Below are 8,276 nucleotides of genomic sequence, written 5' to 3' on the forward strand. Positions count from 1 at the left end.
ATGCGGGCCTCTCACTGCTGTGGCCTCTCCCGTCACGGAGCACAGGCTCCGGACACGCAGGCCCAGCAGCCATGGCTCACGGGCCCAGCCGCTCCGTGGCACGCGGGATCCTCCCGGACCGGGGCACGAACCCGTGTCCCCTGCATCAGAAGGCGGACTCCCAACCACTGTGCCACCAGGGAAGCCCAGTTTTGCCTTTTTTAGAATGTCATATAGTTGGAATTGGAGAGCAGATTAGGCCACCCCAAGAAATCATCCTTATTGTCAGGGATAGGGAATTCAAGGCTGAGAAGGCTCTATAAACAAATTTTGTTTCTTTTCATTAATTTGCTACCCCAAGTCCAAACCCCCTTGTTTTGTCAAATCTTCACAAGTAATTGTTTCTTTGTCTAAAAGGTTAAGAAGCAGCCTGCTTTGGTAACTTCTTTGAGTCTCACATTCCTTCAAGCACTCATATGTACAAATTAAATTTTTCTCCTGTTAATATCTTATATCTAATTATTAAACCAGCCACGAAACCTAGAAGGGAAGAAAGGAAAAGTTTTCCTCCCCTAAAGAATAATACAGTATGCAGCCTTTTAAGATTGGCTTCTTTCACTTAGTAATACACTTTTAGAAAAAAAATTTTATTTATTTATTTTGGTTGCTCTGGGTCTTAGTTGCGGCATGCAGGATCTTCATTGCGGCATGCACATGGGATCTAGTTCCCCAGCCATGGATTGAACCCAGGCCCTCTGCGTTGGGAGCGTGGAGTCTTACCCACTGGACCACCAGGGAAGTCTCTTAGTAATATACTTTTAAGGATCCTCCATGTCTTTTCACAGCTTGATAGTTCTTTTTTTTTAGTGCTGAATAATATTCCATAGTTTAGATATACCGCAGTTTTTTTTATTCATTCACCTAGTGAAGGACATCTTGATTGCTTCCAAGTTTTGGTAATTATGAATAAGTCTGCTATAAACATTCATGTGCATGTTTTTGTGTGGACATAAGTTTTCAACTCATTTGTGTAAATACTAAAGAGCATGATTGCTGAATTATTTGCTAAGAGTATGTTTAGTTTCGTAAGAAGCTGCCAGTCTTCCAAAGTGACTGCATCATTTTGAATTTTCACCACCAATGAAGGAGAACTCCTGTTGCTCTACATCCTCACCAGCATTTGGTGTTGTCAGTGTTCTGGATTTTGGCCAATCTAATAGGTGTGTAGTGGTATGTCATTTTTGCTTTAATTTGCATTTCCCTATGACATGATGTGGAACATCTTTTCATATGTGTGTTTACCATCTGTATATCTTCTTTGGCAAATTGTCTATTCATGTCTTTGGACCATTTTTAAGTTGGATTGTTAGTTTTCTATTGTTGACTTTTAAGAATTCTTTGTATATTTTGGATAACAATCCTCTATCAATATGTCTTTTGCAAATATTCTCTCCCTGTCTGTGGCCTGTCTTTCCATTCTGACAGTGTCTTTTGCAGAGCAGAGGTTTTTAATATTAATTAAAATGAAATTATTATCCATTATTTATTTCATGGATCATGACTTTAGTGTTGTCTCTTGTAAGTCATTGCCATATCCAAGGTCATCTAGTTTGTCTCCTGTGTTACCCTCTAGGAGTTTTATAGCTTTGTTGTTTTACATTTAGGTCTGCGATCCATTTTGAGTAAATTTTTTTTTTTTTTTTTTTTTTTTTGCGGTCCGCGGGCCTCTCACTGTTGTGGCCTCTCCCGTTGCGGAGCACAGGCTCCGGACGCTCAGGCTCAGCGGCCATGGCTCATGGGCCCAGCCGCTCCGCGGCACGTGGGATCTTCCCGGACTGGGGCACGAACCCGTGTCCCCTGCATTGGCAGGCGGACTCTCAACCACTGCACCACCAGGGAAGCCCCCCCATTTTGAGTAAATTTTTGTGGAGGGTGTAAAGTCTGTGTCTAGATTCATTTTTTAAATATTTTTTTTTAATTTAATTTTACTTTTGGTTGCATTGGGTCTTCGTTGCTGTGTGCAGGCTTTCTCTAGTTGCAGCAAGCGGGGGCTACTCTTCGTTGCAGTGCACGGGCTTCTCATTGTGGTGGCTTCTCTCATTGTGGAGCATGGTGCGTGGGCTTCAGTTGTTGTGGTGCGTGGGCTCAGTAGTTGTGGCTCACGGGCTCTAGAGCACAGACTCAGTAGTTGTGGCACACGGGCTTAGTTGCTCTGCAGCATGTGGGATCTTCCTGGACCAGGTATCGAACCTGTGTCCCCTGCATTGGCAGGTGGATTCTTAACCACTGTACCACCAAGGAAGTCCCTAGATTCATTTATTTTGCATATGATGTACAGCTGTTCCAGCACCATTTGTTGAAAAGACTCTTTTCTCCATTGTATTGTCTTTGCTCCTTTGTCAAAGATCAGTTGACTACATTTATGTGGTCTGTTTCTGGGCTTTCTACTCTCTTCTGTTACTCTATTTGTCTATTCTTCCACCAATACCACACTGTCTTGATGACTGTAGCTTTGTAGTAAATCTTGAAGATGGGGAGTGTCAATCCTCTAACTTTATTCTCTTCCTTCAGTATTGTGTTGGCTATTTTTTTTTCCAGTTACTTCATTTTTACTAGTTCACATTTTCAGCAGACAAATCAAGGTGCAAACAGGGTCTTTTACCCTTCCATAGAAACTTTAGAATCAGTTTATTAAAGTCCATAAATTAATTTGTTGGGATTTTTATTGGGATTGTGTTGAATCACAATCCAGTTTGGAAGAACTGACATTGTGACAGTATTGTATCTTCCTACCCATGAACATGGAATATCTTTCCATTTATTTAGTTCTTCTTTGATTTCTTTCATCAGAGTTTTGTAGATTTTTCTCATAAAAATCTAGTACATATTTTGTTAGATTCATACCTATTTTATTTTTGGGGGTGCTAATGTAAATGATACTAGATTTTTTCTTTTCTTTTTATCGAATTATGGTTGATTTACAATGTTGTGTTAATTTCTGCTGTACGGCAAAGTGATTCAGTTATACATATAAATACATTCTTTTTTATATTCTTTTTCATTATGGTTTATCACAGGATATTGAATATAGTGCCCTGTGCTATAAAGTAAGACTTTGTTGTTTATCCATTCTATAAATACTAGTTTGTAGCTGCTAACCCGGAACTCCCACTCCATCCCTCTTCCACACCCCTCTCCCCTTGGCAACCACAAGTCTATTCTCTATGTCTGTGAATCTGTTTCTGTTTCATAGATAAGTTTATTTGTGCCATATTTTAGATTCCACGATGATATTATATTTTTAATTTCAAATTCCACTTTTTAATTGTAAGAGAACAATTGACTTTTGAATATCCATCTTGTATCCTGCAACCTTGTATCTTGCAACCAGGATCACTTATTAGTTCCAGGAGGTTTTTTTTTTTTTAATGTTGATTCTTTCAGATTTTCTACATATATGATCAAAGTTTGTTTGATCATGGGGGAGCCAACCTTGGAGAGCTGAGCGTGAGGCCGGGTGCTGGGCAGGTGGGCTGGCCGCAGGCTCCCTGGCTCAGGCTCCTGACCCCACTTCTACACGGAGGCATTTCTCAGGACAACTGGCACAAGCGCTGCAAGACTAGGGGCAAGAGAAAGCCCTACCACAAGAAGTGGAAGTATGAGCTGGGACACCCCGTTGCCAACACCAGGAGTGGCCCCCGCCGCATACACACAGTCTGTGTGTGAGGAGGCGACAAGAAGTACTGGGCCTTGAGGCTGGAAGTTGGGAACTTCTCCTGGGGCTCAGAGTGTTGTACACGCAAGACAAGGATCATTGATGTTGTCTATAATGCATCCAACAACGAACTGGTCCATACTAAGACCCTGGTGAAGAACTGCGTCGTGCTCATTGACAGCACACGTACCAACAGTGGTACGAGTCTCACTATACACTGCCCCTGGGCCGCAAGAAGGGGGCCAGGCTGACTCCTGAGGAGGAAGTGATTTTAAACAAAAAATGTTCAAAAAAGAAATTCAGAAGAAATATGATGAAAGGAAAAAGAATGCCCAAATCAGCAGTCTTCTAGAGGAGCAGTTCCAGCAGGGCAAGTTTCTTACATGCATTGCTTCAAGACCAGCACAGTGTGGCAGAGCAGATGGTTATGTGCTAGAGGGAAAGGAGCTGGAGTTCTATCTGAGGAAAATCAAGGCCCGGAAAGGCAAATAAATCCTCTTCCCTCCTATCTTAGTTCATGTAATAAAGGTGTTTATTGTCCTAAAAGAAACCCCAAACTGTTTGATCACAGAAAGTTTTATTTCTTCCTTCTCAATCTGAATATTTTTATTTCCTTTTCTTGTCTTATCATATTAGCTAGGCTTTCAGTATGATGTTGAAAAGCACCAGTGAGAGGGGACATCCTTGCCTCATTTCTGATCTTAGCAGGAAATCTTCGAGTTTCTCACCCATAGGTATGATGTTAGCTGTAGGTTTTTTGTAGATCATCTTCATCAAGTTGAGAAAGTTCCTCTCTATTCCTAGTTTGCTGAGAGTTTTTTAAAAAATAAATTTACTTATTTATTTTTGGCTGTTGGGTCTTTGTTGCTGTGAGTGGGCTTTCTCTAGTTGCGATGAGTGGGGGCTACTCTTCATTGCAATGCACGGGCTTCTCATCGCGGTGGCTTCTCTTGTTGTAGAGCATGGGCTCTAGGCATGTGGGCTCAGTAGTTGTGGTGCACAGGCTTAGTTGCTCTACGGCATGTGGGATCTTCCCGGACCAGGGCTCATACCCATGTCCCCTTCATTGGCAGGCAGATTCTTAACCACTGGGTCACCAGGGAAGCCCATCAAACATTTATTAATAGTTCTAAACCTTTTGTTTCTCTGTAAAAGGAAGCCAATGTTCAGTAATTACTGTTTCAGTATCTTATTTTATTTGGAAATGACCTAGTTATTCAATAAACTTCCATCATTTAACTTAATTTAGCACAACTCTAAATGTTCATGTTGTTGAATATTTGGAGAGATTTTTTTTTTAGCTTCAACCCCATGAGGCATGTAGGATCTTAGTTCCCAGACCAGGGATTGAGACTGTGACCACTGCAGTGGAAGTGTGGAGTCTTAACAACTGGACCACCAGGGAAGTCCCTGGAGAGATTATTTTTAGATGGACATTCCTAAAACATAATTATTCCTAAAAAGTTCACCCAAAGCTCTTATCTCATTTGCATTTTCTTTCCTTAAAAGTTTCCTCACATTGAGTTTCTCCAGCAGTCAGCCACAAAGGGCTTACGGACTGATGAGATCCTGATCTCCTTAGCTCTCACCCATGGCGAAGTCGAGCCTGAGGCAGCCAGAACCCCTGGGCCACTGGTCTTCAGTAGCAAGCATCCTCATCCATTTACCCCAGGGTGCTGAAAACAATTTCATTTTCTACACATGCAGTGAGTGAAAATGGCTGAAAAGCGGTGAGAAGAGCTGGCTTCTCCATTTCCTTGACCCTGAACCAAGATGGCGGAGTAGAAGGACGTGCTGTCACTCCCTCTCGTGAGAACACCAGAATCACAACTAGCTGCTGGACAATCATCGACAGGAAGACACTGGAACCCACCAAAAAAGATAGCCCACATCCAAAGACAAAGGAGAAGCCACAATGAGATGGTAGGAGGGGCACAATCATAGGGAAATCAAATCCCATAACTGCAGGGTGGGTGACTCACAGACTGGAGAACACTTATACCACAGAAGTCCACCCCGTGGGGTGAACGTTCTGAGCCCCACGTCAGGCTTCCAAACCTGGGGGTCCGGCAGTGGGAGGAGGAATTCCTAGAGAATCAGACTTTGAAGGTTAGTGGGATTTTATTACAGGATTTTGAAAGGACTGGGGGAAACAGAGACTCCACTCTTGGAGGGCACACACAAAGTAGTGTGTGCATTGGGACCCAGGGGAAGGAGCAGTGACCCTAGGTGAGACTGAACCAGACCTACCTGCTAGTGTTGGAGGGCCTCCTGCAGAGGTTGGGGGTGGCTGTGGCTCACCATGGGGACAAGGACACTGGCAGCAGAAGTTCTGGGAAGAACTCCTTGGCGTGAGCCCTCCCAGAGTCCTCCATTAGCCCCACCAAAGACCCCAGGTAGTCTCCAGTGTTGGGTTGCCTCAGGCCAAACAACCAACAGGGAGGGAACCCAGCTCCACCCATCAGCAGTCAAGTGGATTAAAGTTTTACTGAGCTCTGCCCACCAGAGCAACAGTCAGCTCTATCCACCACCAGTCCCTCCCATCAGGAAACTTGCACAAGCCTCGTACATAGCCTCATCAACCAGAGAGGGCAGACAGCAGAAGAAAGAAGAACTACAGTCCTGCACCCTGTGGAACAAAAACCACATTCACAGAAAGATAGACAAGATGAAAAGGCTACGTACCAGATGAAGGAACAAGATAAAACCCCAGAAAAACAACTAAATGAAATGGAGATAGGCAACCTTACAGAAAAGAATTCAGAAAAATGAGAGTGAAGATGATCCAGGACCTCGGAAAAAGAATGGAGGCAAAGATGGAGAAGACACAAGAAATGTTTAACAAAGACCTAGAAGAATTAAACAACAAACAAACAGAGATGAACAATACAATAACTGAAATGAAAACTACACTAGAAGGCATCAATAGCAGAATAACTGAGGCAGAAGAACGGATAAGTGGCCTGGAAGACAGAATAGTGGAATTCACTGCAGCAGAACAGAATAAAGAGAAAAGAATGAAAAGAAATGAAGACAGCCTAAGAGACCTCTGGGTCTTAAACACATTAAACACAAAAACATTTGCATTATAGGGGTCCCAGAAGGAGAAGAAAGAGAGAGAAAGGACCCAAGAAAATATTTGAAGAGATTATAGTCGAAAACTTCCCTAACATGGGAAAGGAAATAGCCACCAAAGTCCAGGAAGGGCAGAGAGTCCCATACAGGATAAACCCAAGGAGAAACACACTGATACACATAGTAATCAAATTGGCAAAAATTAAAGACAAAGAAAAATTATTTAAAGCAGCAAGGGAAAAACAACAAATAACATACAAGGGAACTACCATAAGGTTAACAGGTTCTCAGCAGAAAATCTACAAGCCAGAAGGGAGTGACATGATATACTTAAAGTGATGAAAGGGAAGAACCTATAACAAAGATTACTCTACCCAGCAAGGATCTCATTCAGATTTGATGGAGAAATCAAAAGCTTTACAGACAAGCAAAAACTAAGAGAATTCAGCACCACCAAACCAGCTCTACAACAAATGCTAAAGGAAATTCTCTAACTGGGAAACACAAGAGAAGAAAAAGACCTACAAAAACAAATCCCAAACAATTAAGAAAATGATCATAGGAACATACATATCAATTACCTTAAACGTGAATGGATTATGTGCTCCAGCCAAAAGACACAGGCTTGCTGAATGTCTACAAAAACAAGACCCATATATATGCTGTCTACAAGAGACCCACTTCAGACCTAGGGACACATACAGACTGAAAGTTAGGGGATGGAAAAAGATATTCCATGCAAATGGAAATCAAAAGAAAGCTGAAGTGGCAATACTCATATCAGATAAAATAGACATTAAAATAAAGAATGTTACAAGAGACAAGGAAGGGGCTTCCTTGGTGGCGCAGTGGTTGGGAATCCGCCTGCCAATGCAGGGGACACAGTTTCGAGCCCTGGTCTGGGAAGATCCCACATACCGCAGAGCAACTAGGCTCCTGCTCCACAACTGGTGAGCCTGCGCTCTGGAGCCCATGAGCCACAACTACTGAGCCCACATGCCATGACTACTGAAGTCTGCACGCCTAGAGCCCATGCTCTGCAACAGGAGAGGCCACGGCAATGAGAGGCCTGCACACTGCAATGGGGAGTGGCCCTCGCTCGCTGCAACTAGAGAAAGCCCACATGCAGCAACAAAGACCCAACACAGCCAAAATTAAATAAATAAAATTAATTAATTAATTAAATATCATTAAAAAAAGAATAAACATAGTTATATTGTAGCACATAATCTCAATCACCTACTGAAGCCAAGGTATACTCTTTAAAAAAAAAAAAAAAAGAGACAAGGAAGGGCACTACATAATGATCAAGGGATCAATCCAAGAAGAAGATATAACAATTATAAATATATATGCACCCAACATAGGAGCACCTCAATACATAAGGCAACTGCTAACAGCTATAAAACAAGAAATTGACAGTAACACAATAATACTGGGGGATTTTAACACCTCACTTACACCAATGGACAGATCATCCAAAATGAAAATAAATAAGGAAACAGAA

General features: G+C 42.3%; 1 pseudogene; it reads left to right on the plus strand.

The window, feature by feature from the left end:
* Positions 1 to 4,186, plus strand: part of LOC103090944 (40S ribosomal protein S8-like) — a 22,223-nt pseudogene extending 18,037 nt beyond the window's left edge.
* The last annotated feature ends 4,090 nt before the right edge of the window (positions 4,187 to 8,276 follow it).

This window comes from Lipotes vexillifer, unplaced genomic scaffold (assembly GCF_000442215.2).
Source record: "Lipotes vexillifer unplaced genomic scaffold, Lipotes_vexillifer_v1.1 scaffold514, whole genome shotgun sequence".
NCBI lineage: Eukaryota > Metazoa > Chordata > Mammalia > Artiodactyla > Lipotidae > Lipotes > Lipotes vexillifer.